The 18,005-nt window shown below is 36.4% G+C and overlaps 1 pseudogene; it reads left to right on the top strand.

The window, feature by feature from the left end:
* The first annotated feature begins 13,562 nt into the window (after positions 1-13,562).
* Positions 13,563-14,680, top strand: LOC129688442 (40S ribosomal protein S23-like; annotated as a pseudogene).
* Positions 14,681-18,005: the final 3,325 nt, after the last annotated feature.

Below are 18,005 nucleotides of genomic sequence, written 5' to 3'. Positions count from 1 at the left end.
TGTATCTTAATATGCTCATCATGTTTTTACTGGTTGTATAAAAGACATTTATCTCTCAGGCTATCAATTACTGCACCTCATTTCGGATAATGGGCAAATTCAATTCTACTTAGAGCTAAAAGAATGCTGGTAATTGAACCTCTTTGATATGCAAAGGAGAGCTGCTTCCATTTCTGCCCTTCCTACTTGACTTTAATTTGTGTATACAGGACAGTTCTCTGCCTCTTGCCCACAGCTATTTTCCAGATGGGAGAAGTGGAGCTTACCTTACCAAGAGACAAATACTTTCCACTTTCCCAAGGTATTATCTTCTCTGCTATAGATAAAGCAGGGTGTAAAACGGACCCACTGGCAACAACCCCTCAGGAGAAATGTATCTGGAAACTTCCCTGAAGGAGCCAGAACTCAGCAGAAAACAACATCTGAAGTTTTTCAAAAGAGAAAAGGAGACTGCATTAACTAATGTAAGTGTAGAAGTGCAGACATCGACCAGAAGTACCATCTTCTTCAGCCTGTTTTCTCTATTCTTTTGCTTCTATGCTTTATAGAACTCATACAGGAGCATGTACATTGGATCATTCTGAACCATTCCCGCGACTCCCATGCTCCCACCCCCAAATTTGTGACTTGTTCTTTAATTACATTGATACATTTATGTGTGTAGCTATGTGTATACGTACCTAATATAATTCTATAATATAATCGATACATATACTTGTACATATACGTGTCTCTACATACATACAAAAACATATACCATAAATGTACACATACACACACAAATTCATAGAGCACATGTGTTTGGCCAAACTATGTGGGAGCTCGTCACTGAAGAATACTGATTTTCCCATTCTGAGCATCAATTTGACCAAATTTTGCTCTTCTTCTAGGTGTAGAACACTGTGGAATTTTCCTGTCCACACTGCCATACAATTTGATGTTCTTATTACGTAATTTTTGTTTAATCAATCATATTGTTGAGATACCATAGGCATAGTTTGCCTTTCATGTCTAAAGGACACTACCTAGAAATAGTCATTCAATTCTCTGTCTCCTACAATTTTTCCATCATTACTTCAGTGATTTTCCCTAAGTCTTAGGTATAGGGGTTTCATTAAGAATGTAACAACTGGAGTCGACCACAGTTTATTCAAGAAATTTTTGTATCTTCTTGACATGTGTTGGTTTCTGCAATAGTCCATATTTGTTGCAAAAAGTTTTTTTTTGTTTTTTTTTTTTGTTTTTTTTTTTTTTTTTTTGGGGAGAGGATAAGAGTTGCTGGAATACTTAGACCACCCAAAATAAATCTGTGTTCTCTTTTTGTTTTGTTATGTTTTGCTATATTTGTCTTTTGTGTTTTTATTTTTAGTTGTTTGTTTGATTTTCATTTTCCTTTTTTTTTTTATGAATGAGGGGAAAAGAGCAAGAATATAAAATTGAATGAGTAGGGAGTTTGGGAGGAACTGTGAGGAAATTGAGGGAGATGAAACATGATCAAGATATATTGAATAAAAAAGTTTATAATAAAAACTAAATTAAAAACTTCAGTAAAACCAAATACATATCTATGAGCCAGAATAGTCATTAATTAATTAATTATTAATTAATTAATTAACTTTCTTATAAAATAAAATATTTCATAATTAACAGAGATCAAGAAAAAATATTCAATATTTAGGATATAATTAGAAATTATATTAGTTTAGAAAAATGGCAGTAGCAGGTTCTTTTGTAGAGTCTATGATTTCTCCAGCCGTAGGTACCTGTGTAGATTTATGGTATAAAACATGAATTAGGCTCACTGGGTAGACATTTTGTAACATGGAGACAATTACAGAGGTCTATGACATGTCAAAGTGCAGAAAAATACATGAATATGGAATGCTCAACCCAAATTGATACATCTGCAATGTAACTTTTATACTTAAGGTAAATCACTGAAGAGAGAGTAGATTATATGAGCCAGAGGTTGCCTTCAGGTTTACAAGGAGGACCAAGGGAAGTGGCAGTGGCCTTTATTGCTTGGGAGTCTCTTATCTTCCCCTGACCAATAAGAAGGGATGTTTCCCTTATCTGTAAGTGAGGTTTTTATTAGTTAGTTCATGGCTCCTTAGAGGAGAATTATCACTGAGTGTGGCAAAACTCCATTAAACACACACACATACACACACACAGACACATACAAACACCATCAGTATGTGTTCCTATGGCTTGTATAATTTTTTTAATTAATTAATTTATTTTTAAATTCATTAATTTTTTTATTAATTACAGTTTGTTCACTTGTATCCCAGCTATAGCCCCCTCCCTCGTCCCCTCCCAATCCAGCCCTCCTTCCCTTATAGACTTCATTTGTGTTAGTATAGACTCAGTTTATTTTAAAATTTATTTATAACATTCTTTTCCATCTCACATTGCTCTGGTTTGGGGCATGTTGCTCCGGTTTGGGGATTGGAAGTGCTCTTGTAGCTGGCTCCCGTGTCTATTTGATAAACGTTTTTATTGTGTATGTCATTTTAGATTTGAAATGTAAGTGTACCTAATATAATCCCTCAATTTTAAAGTCCCCAATGAGAAGACACATTTCAATTTATATGTTTTCCATGACAATGAAGAACAAAGAATGTAGACTAGGCATTTGAGTGATGTGTTATGTTCTTTTTTTGATTAAGACCTCACAGTATGTACTTTATAGTCATAAAATACTCCTCACTTGACCCTGTAAGTCTCAGCCTCTTATACTAAAATTATGGTTTTGTAGCAATAAGCCTTAATTGTGTTGCCATATATAGGAAAGGAAGTCAAGAGCTGCTTGTTAAAATCTTCCTATAATCATCTGTATAATGTGTTATTTGGACAAGCACTTTGAACTATGCATAATTTAAGTATAAACTTTTTCATTCTAACACACTGTCCATTTTTATATATTTCACACTTTATTTTTAAAGTTTATTTGCTTTACAGCCAAAGGCCCCTTCCTTCTCCTCCTTACAGTTTTTTCCCCCTTTCTCTCTGCCCTTTTCTTCGGAAATGGAGAGCCTTCTCTCCCCATCCATCCTCCCCAGCACATAAAGTCACAGTAGGACTGAGTATATCCTCATCCCCTGAGGCCAGGCCAGGCAGCGCTGCCAGAGGGAAGTGATTGAAAAGCAAGCAATAGAGTCCATGTTAGAAACAGGCCCCCCTCACTTGCCTGGCACCCCATCTGAGGATCCAAGCCTCCATCAGCCACAAGTGTGCAGGGGGACCAGGCCCAGACCATGCGTGCTCCTTAGCTGATATCTCAGTCTCTGTAAGGCCCCATGGAACTGTGTTAGCTATCTCTGCTGGACTAATAGAGAGGTTCCTGCCCTCTTCAGGTCCTTCGATCTTTCCCCCAACACTTCCGCAGGAGCCCTGGATCTCTGCCCCATGCTTGACTTCAAGTCCCAGCATCTGTCTCTATGCACCGCTGGCTGGAGCTTCCCAGATGACAGCTAAGTTCGGCTCGTTTCTGCAAGCATAGCAGAGCATCATTAATAGTGTCAGGGGCTGGCTCTCCACCGTGGGGTGGGTCTCAGGTTGGGACAATTATTGGTTGGACATTTCCTCAATCTTTGTTCCCTCTTTAACCCTGCACTTCTTGTAGGCAGGGTAATTTTTGGATCACAGGTTTTGCCAGTGAGTTGTCATTCCCTCCTTTCCACTAGTCCTGCCTGACTAGGAGGTCGTCACCTCAGTCTTCATGTCCTGCCCTGTTAGGAGTTTCAGCTAGAGTCACACTCACATCCTCCCAGGAGCCTTCCATGTTACAGGCCTCCAGCTTAACAAAGAGATGTCCCCCCTCGGTTTCTCTTCTTGTTCCCAACTTTCTCACCTCTCACTGCTGTTCTCCCAACATCTGTTCCTCACCCTTGTAACCCTCTCCATTCCAACTCCTGCCCAGTAGTACCCTTTCATCACCCACTTCTGTTGTCAATTCTATTTCCCATTCTGAGTGTCATTCTGGCACTCTCCCTTGGAGCCTCCTTATTACTTAGGTTCTTTGGTTCTGTGGATTATAGTATGGTTTTCCTGTACTATAGGTTTAATAACTGTTTATAAGTGAGTTACATAATATGTACATTTTTCTGGGTCTTGGTTACCTCACTCAGATTCTATCCATTTGCCAGAAAATTACATGACGTCTTTGTTTTTAATAGCTGAGTAGTATTTCATTGTGTAAATGTACCACAATTTCTGAATCCATTCTTCAGTTATGGAACGTCTAGTTTTGCTTTTCCATTTCTGGCTATTAAAAATAAAGCTATTATGAACATAATTGGGCAAATGTCTATGTTGTATGGTGGGGCATCTTTTGGGTATATGCCCAGAAGTGGTATAGCTGGGTCCTGAGGTAGAACTATTGCCAATTTTCTGAGAAAATACCAGATTGATTTGCAGAATGGTTGTACAAGTGTGAAGTGCCACTATCAATGGAGGAGTATTTCCCTCTCTCCACTCCTCACCAGCATGAGTTGTCACTTGAGTTTTTGATCTTTGCACCCTGACTGGTGTGCAATGAAATCTTAAAATTCTTTTTGATTCGCATTTCTCTGATGACTAAGGACATTGAGCATTTCTTTAAGTGCCTCTCAGCCATTTGAGATTCCTCTATTGTGAATTCTTCCTTTAGCTCTGTACTCCATTTTTTAATTGGATTATTCGATTTGTTGCTGTTTAGTTTCTTAAGTTCTTTGTGTATTTTAGATATTAGCACTCTGTTTGATGTAGGTTTAGTGAAGGTCTTCTCTCAATCAGCAGGCTGCTGTTTTGTTCTACTGACAGTGTCCTTTGACTTACAAAGTGTCTCAGCTTCATGAGATCCCATTTGTTAATTGTTGATCTCAGAGCCTGTGCTGTTGGTGTTCTGTTTAGGAAGTTGCCTCCTATGTAAATGAGTTCCAGAATTTTCCCCACTTAGATAAGTCTCTGGTTTTATGTCAAAGTCGTTGATCCACTTGGACTTGAGTTTTGTGCAGGGTGATAAATACAGGTCTTTTTGCATTTTTCTACATGCAAACATCCAGTTAGACCAGCACCATTTGTTGAAGAGGCTTTTTTTTTTTTTTTTTTTCATTTTATGGTTTTGGCTTCTTTGTCAAAAATCAAGTGCCAGTAAGAGTGTGGTTTATTTCTGGGTCTCCAAGTCTCTTCCATTGATCAAACTGTCTGTTTCTATGCCAATACAATGCATTAAAAAATAAATTACTATTGCTCTGTAGTATAGCTTGAAATCAGGGATTGTGATACCACCAGAAGTTGTTTTTTTTTTTTTTTATTACATGGAATTGTTTTGGCTATCTTGCTTCTTTATATTTCCATATAAAGTTAATGGTGTTCTTTCCAGGCCTGTAAAGAATTGTGTTGGAATTTTTATGGGAATTGCATTGAATCTATTGATGGCTTTTGGCGAGATGACCATTTTTACTATGTTAATTCTACTGATCCATAAGCATGGGAGATATTTCCATTTCTAAATTTATCAGTTCTACTATTTATAGTTATAATGAAATCACAATCAAAAAACAAACCATAGTGTTTGTTTGTTAAGTGAAATGTAATTTAATGGCAAGACAAGTTATTAATTATTGAAACTATGATACTGTCCTTTTATGAAAATTTGTGAAACTGCTCATTTTAATATCATGATTGTTTTTGATCATGACATTTGATCTAGAATGTTAAAGAACATTGAACATAAGGTAAAACATTGTAAACACAAACTCCCTTTATTGTGAAGACGTTTTTGCAGTCCCTTATAATAACATCATAATTAATTTTCTCTACAGTGAATTTAAAATTTATTTAAATTTATTTAGTGTTACATGGTGAAATAGACCAATGTGTCCTGTCATTCACTTAACATATGTTTAATGAAATTTATATATTAATGCAATGCCTAAACATTTATTCTCAACTTCACTGAGGGTTACATAGAAGAAACCTCTGAGTCTGTGTGCCTGGGTGTTTCCAGTTAGTTTTTACTGAAAAAGGAAGATATAATTAGAGTGTGGACACCACAGCCAATGGGTTGGGGGTCCCAGGTTGAATAAAAGGCTCAAAGATAAAAGTAAATGGGGCTTCCATATTCATATCTCTCTGGGTTGATGGTGACCAACTGCCATGGCTTTGATGGACCATGAGCCAACATATAACATTTTCTTGAAGTTATGTTTCTCAGGTATTTTGTCAGAGCAATGGAAAAAAGTGGCTAACACATCCACAGTGTTCTTATCTGTGTATGCTTTTATGTTCTCTAACACTCATTTTTCTACATACAGGTTATGTTTGCTGGCTTTTCCCTTTCTGTTTCTAAGTTCTTTCATTTAGGAAAAGAAGAAACTGCATCACTGGTGACTGGGTTTCCCATGGGATCCCTACAACAATATTATTTCTAATTTATTAAGAAAGCAGAAGAGGACATCACTGAATATTTCTCATAGAGATAACATATAAATGAATTAAATTTGAAGGTTTAAATATATGGATTTTAATGGTAATTGATAATTTGGCATAAAATCTCACTGAGTGAGTTATTTATCCCAATAACTTTTCTTTCACTTCAATTTTAATTACAGAATTTATATTGTTTTCCCTTTTTTTATTCCTTCTCACAACACTCAAATTATCTTTGCTTCTTTGGGTTGCATGGTCCATATACTCATACAAAGCGAGTGACTTAAAGATGACTGAAATTTTGCGTAATCACCGATGTTTCTCACGTATCTTACAGTGAGTGGTAGGATCTGTGAGAATTAGTGAATGGATAGGAGAGAGGAAATATTGATCTCTATAAAGAAAATATTATTTGAGTGCTTTAAATTTTATTTTCATAGGTCTATACACACTGGCATATTTTGAATTATAATGGTATTTCTTTCGGTCTTTTCTTCACTTGTATATTGTTAAGAAGAGCTTGTCAAAAGATATTTCTCTCTATATCTGAGCCTTCATGTAACTTCAAATGTGATTAGCAGAATGAATGACATAAACCTCTGCTGATGAATAATTGCTAAATTAGTGTATCATTTTATAGTACTATCATGCATAATATTGAAATTGATGTGGTTCTAGCCAGAAGATGGTTCCTAATTCTAGGTTTTAAAATAGACTCCTATAATCCAGGTCTGGTCTTCAGGAATCAATATAGTTTGAAGTTCCCACAATGACCAACTGATGTTGATGATGATAATGCAAATGAAAACTCAGGGGTTAGAGAAATAGCACACCAGGGAAGAACACTTTCTGTATAAACATGACGACCTGAGTACACGTCCCCGGAGCCTACATTTTAATCCAGGCAGTTTGAGCACACTATCTGAGAAACCAGGAGGGTGGGATGTAGAAACATGGATTGCTCTGGCATTCTGGTTTCCAGCCACATTCCTTATCCAGTGAGAAACCTTTCTTTCCATTATGTAATGGAGTAACTCAGAGATTAATAGAGCAGGACACTAGATGTTCTTCTCTGGTCTCTGCATAAGCAGTGGCTTATACATCATATACATATTCATATACACCACATACATATGTAATACACATGCTCATACTTTAAAAAATCAACATGCTTCATTATATTTTGGCAAATCAGATGTGTGAAAAATTATCTGCCAACATGATATAATCCACATACAGGAATCCTTCAGAGATTTTTTTAAATTTTTTATTTTATTTTTATTAATTACAGTTTATTCAGTTTGTATCCCAGCTGTATCCCCTCTACCATCCCTTCCCAATCTCACCCTCCTTCCCTCTTCTTCTCCTATGACCCTCCCCCAGTCCACTGACAGGGGAGGTCCTCCTCCCCTTCCATCTGACCCTACTCTATCAAGAATCATCAGGCTTCATTGTCTTCCTCTGTGGACTGGTAAGGCTTCTCCCCGCTCAGATGGAGGTGATCAAAGAACCAGCCCACGAATTCATGTCAAAGACTGTCCCTGTTTCTGTTACTGGGGAACGCTCTTGGACACTGAGCTGCCATGGACTATTTCAGTGTAAGGGTTCTAAGTTATCCATGCATGGTCCTTGTTTGGAGTATCAGTCTCAGAAAAGACCCCTGTACCCAGATTTTTGTTCTGTTGCTCTCCTTGTGGCTCTCCTATCCCCTCTAGGTCTTTCTATCTCCACCATCTTTCATAAGATTCCCTGCACTCTGCCCAGAGTTTGCCTCTGAATCTCAACCTATGAATACCCTTCTGGGTAGAGTTTTTCAGCAGCCCTCTGTGATAGGCTCCTATTCTGTTCCCTGTTTTTTCCCTCTTCCAATGTCTGTCTCATAAGCCTTTCTGAATGAAGACTGAGCATCTTACCCAGGGTTCTCCTTCTTAATTATCTTCCTGAGGTGTACAGATTTAAGGATGATTATCCTATATTATATGTCTAATATCCACTTGTAAGTGAGTATATACCATGTGTGTCTTTCTGCTTCTGGAATACCTCACTCAGGATGATCTTTTCTAGATTCTACTATTTGCTTGAAAATTTCATGATTTCTTTGTTTTTAATTGCTGAGTAGTAAGTATTTCATTGTGTAAATGTACCACAATTTCTATATCCATTCCTCAACTGAGGAATATCTGGGTTGTTTCCAGCGTCTGGCTATTACAAAATAAAGCTCCTATGAACATGGTTGAGCAAATGAAACTTAAATCAATCTCTGAAATCAGGAACAAGGCAAGGCTGCCCTCTCTCTCCATTACCTCTTTAACATATTACTTGAGGTCCTTGCTAGATCAATAAGACAATTAAAAGAGATCAAGGGGATTCAGTTCGGAAAGGAAGAAGTCAAAGTATCACTATTTGCAGATGATATGATAGTATACATGAGTGACCCCAAAAACGCTACGGGAGAACTTCAGCTGATAAACACCTTCGGCCAAGTGGCTGGATACAAAGTCAACTCAAAAAAATCAGTAGCCCTCCTGTATACAAAAGACAAAAGAGCTAAGAAAGAAATTAGGGAGACAACACCCTTCACAATAGCCACAAGGGACATAAAGTACGCTGGTGTAACTCTAACCAAGCAAGTCAAAGACTTGTATGAAAAAAACTTTCAGTCTCTGAACAAAGAAATAGAAGAAGATATCAGAAGACAGAAATATCTTCCATGCTCATGGCTTGGCAGGATAAACAGTAAAGATGGTCATCTTACTGAAAGCAATCTATAGATTCAATGCAATTCCCATCAAATTTTCAACACAATTCTTTACAGACCTTGAAAGAAAAATTCTTGACTTCTAATGGAATAACAAGAAAATCAGAGTCGCTAAAACAGTCATCTACAATAAGAGATCTTCTGGAGATATCTCCTTTAGAGATTTTTAAAAGAAATAACTATTTGAAGTATTTCCTTGAAACTTGAAATAACAGGAAAAAAATAAAACATCCAGGAACCCACATTCTTTTAACTTCCAAATAACTAACCATAAAACAAGTAATTATATGAGCTTATTTTCTGTGTAACTCCATAAAATATATAAAATAGTTCTGTCTTATCAAATGACACAATTTCAGGCATGTGGCCCTCCTGAAGGTTGCTATCAGGAATCATCTTCTTTACCCTTCAATCTTATTCATTGAGAAGGAATCTAATAAAACTTAGAGCTCCTGATATTGCTGTTCTTGCTAGCAAGATTTTGCCCTTAATCCACTATCTCTTTTTGATGATAAAATTATGGAGACCACATGGTTGCTTGGTATTCATGTGTGTTCTCAGGACTCAAACTTTGGACTTCACACTTGCAGGTAAAACACTTTAAACATTCTCTTTAGCCATCTTCTCAGACACTCATGAGACATTTTTTAAGAATTCATAGTTGGGGTCACAATTATCTGACTCTAAGATGCTGAAATCTATCAGCTGATATAATTAATTTAACAAAATATAATTGCTTGGTGAATATTGTCACCTTCACTGTCAAGGAAGTATGATGTTTTGGAGCCAAAATATAGAGGTATAGAATAGTTTTCTATTCTAATTTCTGAGGTAGCTGTTTGGACACTAGACTGTGCATTTCAGACTTACTCTTGAGAATTTTTTTTTCTGTAATACAAAGATGTCTTATCTAAGCCACATAAAATTTACAACTTTTTAAATATAAATTGTATTGAAGGACATGGTTGCAGGATCTACATTTTATTAGGTAGCAAGAATAATATCATCATATTCTTTAAAACAATCTACATTCATATAACCATAATAATTGAATAGAATTTTTATCCAATTAAAATAGAATAAGATATTTATAGACACACAAACATAAAAAAAACCTCACTGGGTGATTGTCAGTACTATTTAAAATATATATTTAATGTTAAATAACTTATGAATCTTTGGTTTTGTTTCTTTCTTCACTTCCAAGAGTCACTGATATGTTAAAAGTTTCATGTATTATTCATACATTAATACAGATATTTCATACATTACTGACAGTCCTTGGTGTCTGTGGAAGCCTGGATCAGTATCCCAGTCTCTTACCTTTGTGATAAATGTTGCCAGTGCCCCAGCCAGCTCATTAGTGAGGTCCCAATGCCTTCTCAGGCATCTTCCTGATGAATGGATTCAGTAGCTTCCTGCTGACAAAACTCAGTCTGCAGCACTGCACTAATCTCTCCTGTGACCCCGCACAACTAGAACCGTAATTTTTGTAGTAAGGAATACATATCAGTTCTGGGGAAAGGGTATCTCTCACAGATTTGCTCTTTGCTACGATACTATGTCTCAGCTCTGCGGGTGACTTGATCTCCTGTGTATCTCCTGCTTCTTCATCCATAGACTCCTCTATCCTCCTCAGCTATTCTTCTGTTTCTGGTTAATAGTACTTTCAATTAAACATTCATTGTTTAAATTATTCTATCTTTTTTTTTCTCATTTTCTTTTGATCACTTAAGCATATTTATACTTCATAAACTTTCACAGTTTCATTATCCCAGCCAGAAAATATAGAAAGTGATTAGAGCTTTGTGAATATATAAAATGCTTCTGCACTTTAAGAACAGAAAATTCTATCAATGTAGCTAAGAACCAAAGTTTTCAAATTCAATTTACACACAGTGATCTTAATATCTGCACTGTCTTGTCAGGGCATTAAGCACATTCATTTCAATAAGACACGAGATAATGTGAATTCATTGATAACCTCCTTCCTGACTACTGAGCCTGAGAGTGTTTTGGTAATTTGTTCAATGTTTTACATGCATCTTGGAGGAAACTTGATATTAAATTTAGCTTTTTGGATATTAATTTTATTGTTATTACAATATCATACTTATGTGCTTTTCTCGCAGGCTTTGCACTGTTTACAAGTTATGAGACAAGGTAGTAAAACAGACAAAGACTAACTTTCCCATTGGTTTTTGTAAATTTTTAATTTAATACTGATTTCTATTCCTTAATGCTGTATCTTCTTTTCCTTTGACCTACTTTCATTCCTAGAAAAGTAAGTAACATAAAATTCCGTTTTTTCTATTCTTCCACCATTTGGATTGAACAACATTTTAACATAATAAATTAAAATATTGATTTTGCTTCCTTCTTTTAGGTATTATAGTTATTTCAGATTCTTTCTTGCAAGTCCTCAATGTTGTCTCCAACAATGATCATTACTGTGAACATTTGCCATGAGAATTCATTACACTGAAGCTTGTGAAATCAATGAACTTTCAGGTTAGCTTTACTGTTTTGTTTTGTTTTGTTTCTATTTCATGGTTTAAGTGAGGGTAACTGTGTTTTTGGAGTTACACAAATAATGATTTAATTAATTGTAGTGTTATGAGACAGGAAACGGCATGCAGTTCAAGGTGAGCTGAAGGAAGAACATCTACTCTTGGAAACACTTTGAAAGGGTAGACCTGGTGACATTTTGTGTGAAGGCAGGAATGTGATCGGCAGCCTTGGGATGTAGAAGGATCTGTTGAGTTTCTGGCAGCTTATCAGAAAACAAAACAAAACAAACAAACAAAAAACCCCCGCCTAGAACAGCAGTTCTCAACCTGTCTGTCACAACCCCATTTTTTAAAAATTGAAAATAGTTTTTTTTTCATACAATATATTTTGATTATGGTTTTTCCTCCCCAGCTTCTCCTTCTTCCAGTTTCTACCCACATTTCCTTCTATATGATTCACATTCTTTCTGTGTCTCCAACAAATGAAACAAAACAAAAAACAACAGAAAACAGCAACAACAACAACAAAAACAGGCTTCTAACAAATAGTAACAGAATAAAATAAATAAGAACAAATTGGAATAGGACAAAACAGAGAAAAAAGAAAAAAAAAACATGTATAAGAAAATGAGCTGTCAGAAAGCGGTTGTCTCTGGAAGAGGTCACAGAGCTGTGTCCTAAACTTCATGCTGCCTTGGATCAGATGTAGCCTTTGATTTCCAGCTGGAGGAGGTTGTCAAAGTTACTGAATATCTTCTTACATTGAGTTTCTCATTCATGAGCTAGACATAAAAATACTCTATGCACCTTCAGAATATGTTTTTAAAGACTACTCAAAGTGGTGAAACATAGTAACTCAACCGAATAGTGAGTTCAATAAACGCTGTAAGGCTATTGGAGTCTTCATCAGTAACATTAAAAACACATCAGAAATCAGTGGTTTCAGACTTTCTGGTCAGTAAATTCTGTTAGTCTGCTTTAAGGAACAACAAGTGGTGTCTGAACATAGTCATTTTATTATTATTGATCTGACTACAGAATAAAATAATAATATGACCACTAAATGAAAATCATTAGGAATATTATGTGAGGAATAGAGAGCTTAGCTTCTGCATTGATGGGTATTAAGCATCAGAAGAGGGAGTGCAGATAGAATGTGGGAGAGAGAGAAAGGATGGGACAAGTGGAGCAACACTTGGCTTCTGTTTATATGAGAACATGATCAGCAAATGCCAGGTCAGCTCTACATCTACCCTTTTTATTTATGTTTAAATGTCAGGCATTTCCCCCATGGCTTCTTGGAATATATTCAGACTACCTTACCCACATGGAAGATATTTTTATTTAAATTGTTCCTATTTTTATTTAAAAGTCCTATCAATGGATGCTAATGTTTTTATATGAGATGTTTCTCAATTTCTCATATAAAATAAGCATCTCTCTCTCTCTCTCTCTCTTTCTCTCTCTCTCTCTCAGAGTGTGTGTGTTCCTGGCCCAAAGCTCATAAGTGTTGTACACAGTGAATCTAGAATTATGGTAACTTATTCTTTTAAAAATACCACACAACCACAGAGTTTTTTAAGTGCATGTTTCCGTGTTATTTACATGCAGTTCCCTTTTTTCACATCTATTAGCTTGGAAGAGCTTGGACAATAATAGTCAAGTTCCACATCAAAAAAGAAAAAAAAAAGTTTTACCCTTAAACCTCCATAAAGCAGGATAAATTGTCACGGTGCATAGACACTGATCATAATATAAATCATCCTCTCTCACTCCAGTTGATAATAAAAAGCAATAATAAGTCAAACCAAACAACAGCACCAAGATTTGTTTTCTAAAACATATTCACTTTCTCTCAGGCCTGTGGCACCAGCAAGATGGGCAAGTATCTTGGTCTCTGTACTGCCAGGAAGCACAGCAGTCACCGACAGGACCAGAAGTGGCATGATAAACAATAAAAAAAAATCCCACTTGGGCACAGCCGTGAAGGCCAATCCTTTTACAGGTGCCTCTCAAGCAAAGGGAATTGTGCTGAAAAAAAATAGGGGTGCTCAGTCCTCATTCAAAAAGGCAAACGGGATAGATATCGGAAGCAGGAGAAAACAGGGAACAGGACAGCAGCCTACCACAGAGAAACTCTGAAAGACTCCACCCAACAGGGTATCAAAGCAGATACAGAGACTCATAGCCAAACTTTGGGCAGAGTGCAGGGAATCTTATGAAAGAAGGGGGAGATAGAAAGACCTGGAGGGGACAGGAGCTCCACAAGGAGACCAACAAAAATTTTGGGCACAGGGGTCTTTTCTGAGACTAATACTCCAACCAAGGCCATGCATGGAGATAACCTAGAACCCCTGCACAGATGTAGCTAATTGCAGCTTAGTCTCCAAAGGGGCTCCTTAGGAAGGGGAACAGAGGCTGTCTCTGACATGTCTCTGACATGAACTCAGTGGCTTTCTCTTTGATCACTTCCTCCTAATGGGGGAATAGCCTTTCAGGACCACAGAAGAAGACAATGCAGTCAGTTCTGATAAGACCTGATAGGCTAGGGTCAGATGGAGGGGAGGAGGACCTCCCCTATCAGTGGACTAGGGAACGGGCATGGGAGGAGAAGAGGAAGGGAGGGAGGGTGGAATTGGGAGAGGACTACAGCTGGGATACCAAATGAATAAATTGTAATAATAATAAGAAAAGAAACACACACACAACCAAAACACAACAGAAAATAGGGGTTGAAGCCAAACAGACAAATTCCTCTATCCAGAAGTGTGTCAGAGAGCAGCTGATCTTGAACAACAAAAAGATCACAGTGTTCGCACCCAGTGAGGGCTGCTGGGACTCTATTGAGAAAACGAATGAAGTTCTGGCTGCTGGATTTTGTTGGCAAGGTCATGGTGTAGGTGATATTCCTGGAGTCTGCTTTAAGGTTGTTAAAGTAGCCAATGTGTCATTCTTGGTCCTGTACAAAGGCAAGAGGGAAAGACCAAGATCATAAATGTTGACAATGTAAACACAATAATAAATTTTCATATTCTGAAAATAACACATTCATTCTAAAACAGTATGTTTTATTAAAACATTTTTTTTTCTTGAAAGGATATAACAAATGATTATTAAATTGATTTAAAGCTAGCTAGAGAAAAGGACATGAAATTTTTCTAGGGATAAGTGCTGATTCTAAACAATTTTGCTAGTATACTTTCTTTAAGCAAATGTCCACTCCAAGGTCAGCCTCTTGGTGGACCAAATAGTATCAGTCCAGCAAGATCTTCTGTTTAACCCTTTTCAGCTGAGTTACAGACTGATTCATTTATTTATTTTTTCTCACTAATATTTCTGTCTGCAAATTTGGTGCCTATGTCCTGACTGACATCTAAAAACACTGGATTTAGTTGATCTGTCTTCTTAAGTTAAGAGTGGCCCAGTGAAATCCGTATTGATAATAAACACACTTTCCAACAGTTAATTCCTATATAATTATGGCATTTGGCTATTGAATCTTATAATTGGTGTTTGGGCAATTTTGACATTACTGTAATCTTATTGGTGAAGTCCAGTAATATATATAACAGAGATGGATCTATCAAGATCTTCAGACATGCCTTCAGTTGTAGCAGTTATTACATAAATCTTCTCAGCTAATTCTGCTGCAATCTGCAAGTTAGAAAATATTTTATAAATCCCTCTTCTGAAATTAAAAGTCTCAAAACAAAACCTGTTAATTATGAACAACAAGATTAAAGTGCTAATTATAGAAGCCTTAAAAATTCTATTTGCAGACCTATGCTTCCTTCTTTAGTTTTGATTTGCCTCTCCCTATTGGTAAAGCCAAGGACCTCTTGCTGTATCTTCATTTCGTTAAGAAAATTTCTGGATATGGGCAAGACTGAAAGTCTATCACACAGTGCTGTGTTTGGAAGTTGAGGAAGTCAACATTACACAAACTTTACTCCAAATTTGCATTTCATTGTAGTCTTTGTGATACAAATGATTTACAAAAGAAAAACAAAGCAGAGGGTCCTAAAATATGCAGGTTGGATACTATGAGCAATTACACATAAATAAAACTTTCAGGATAAAACATGGAAGCAAGCATACAGGACACTTGGTATTGTTAACATTGGGTGTGCCTCTGCTGCTGAGCAATGTGGGGAGACAGTGGTAGGTTTTATTGCACTAATTTTATGGAATGGGTATTGCATTGACATGAACAGATAGATGAGAGGAGACCATGTTGGAAGACATCCACCGAATCTCCACATTCATGCTTCTAGTGATTTCTTTTCCTGGCTAGGAAGATCAAAAGGTTTTAGATAGTGAATTTGTGCTTGTTAGATTGGGGGTGCATAGCTGTTGTAGGCTATGCATCAGGAAAAAGAATCCAAATAAGAAAGCCAAATGAGAGAAACTCAACAGACAAATTCAGGTTTTCAGTGAAATTAAAATTGTTTTTAGGGTGTGTATATGGAAGCTTTTGTTTTCACTTTGAAGTATTTTAATAACTGATCCATACATATTCAGGTTACAGTCTACATATAAACTGGTACAAAATGGAGAAAAAATATAAAACAATCCAGTTATCTATAAAGCCTAACATAGACAGATGATATTAGATGGACAGACAGATAGATAGATAATAGATGATAGATACATAGATGAAAGACATGATAGACAGACAGACAGACAGACACACACACACACACACACACACACACACACACACACACACATAATCTAAAGTTGCTAACACATTGAAGCTAAACCAAAAAAGAGAAAAATTCCTTTCCAGGACAATTGAAATTGAGGAAATCATCAACCTGCCCAAGGTTTAAAATCACTATGGGCCTAAAGCTAGACAGAAACTCATGCTGGGTGTGAATTCATTTTCTGATATACAACGTGAATCTTAAACAATTCAAATCCATGTACAGACTGGAACTTTTTTTAGTTTACCTTAGATGGCTTTAATTTCTTACTTGATCATCCAACATTTATTATTTCAGTGTCTCTTCATCATTTTTTATTTTCTTTCCATAACCTTCATTGTTACTAAGTTACTAAGTTACTACATCTTTGTAAAATAAGCTACAGTTTTAAGTGAGAGATAAAGACACCTATTCTTAAACTACTTAATGCTATGCCTAAGGGATCACAGGAATTCCCCTCCAAACCAAAGATGAGTATTTACTGCTGTTGTCATCCTTCCCTGCCGAGCTCATCTTCCTGTTATCTGCATGAAGTAAGTTAGATAGTAGTACAGTATAACTTGTAAGATGGAGAAATTTGTTTCTTGTTGATTATTTGAAGTATTTTGTCTATTTTATTCTCGATAGATCATTAATTATCACAGATATCTTGGGAAATTCAGAAGCAGAATAGAATCAATAGAGAACAGAAAAGCAGACAGTGCACATATTCTGGGCATTGTGAAGGAGTATACAAAGCCTCTACAATGACTATGTGCTTTTTTTTGTTTTTGTTTTTATTGTTGTGTGCTCTACATTTCATTTCTTCTTCTACAAAAAAACAAAAACAAACGATCAGCGAATGTAGCAAATTTTGCAATTAAGAATTCATTTAGGTGTACCTGCACCTAAAGGAAGCTGGAGGCAGGGAAGAGAGGAAGTGCTTTTCCTTTTAATTTCTTTTCTGTCCTACAAATTCAAAACGGTGTTAATTTCTATGTATTTTGAATTCTCTAGCTTCCCTCCTGGCATTAGTTTTTACTTTCATTTCATTGTGGCTGGTAAGGTCTCAGTTTCAGGGTGTTATCCAGCAGGTAATCTATTCTGGAGACCGCACCTGTATCACCTCTGGGATGAGAAGGCTCTTTTTCTAGCTCACCGAGATATGCTCAGTACTGAGTGGGACCTTTCTCTTTCACCATTATGAAATTCCTCTGCGCCCTGCTTCTACAGCATCTAATGAGTGTGATTCTGTTGTATCAATTTGATTTTTTGTCTTGATGCTCTCGCCACCGTCTCCAGTGGGACAGTGAAACCTATCAGGATATTGTAAGTTTCTCACTCCAACCTGTCAGTGTTTGCTTCATTTATTTTGTCATGCTGAAGTTGGATGCATATGTATTTGTAATAGCTACGTATTCCTGGGGGATTTATTCCTTTTGTCATTAAATTATTATTATTTTTTTATTGACCAATTTTGAAAGAGTCAATGTTGTATTAAACAGGGAAACTACTTAAAATTACCATTTACATACATATACATTTCTTCTCATTTTGGGGGGGGGGATTTCTATGTGTGCCCTTAAATATAATATAAATCTTTAATAGACAACAACAAGAACAAAAGAATTAATT

This window comes from Psammomys obesus, unplaced genomic scaffold (assembly GCF_907164565.1).
Source record: "Psammomys obesus unplaced genomic scaffold, mPsaObe1.curated_primary_1811, whole genome shotgun sequence".
Classification (NCBI taxonomy): Eukaryota; Metazoa; Chordata; class Mammalia; order Rodentia; family Muridae; genus Psammomys; species Psammomys obesus.
The sequence above is the reverse complement of the archived record's forward strand: the minus strand, read 5'-3'. Positions and strand labels throughout refer to the sequence as shown.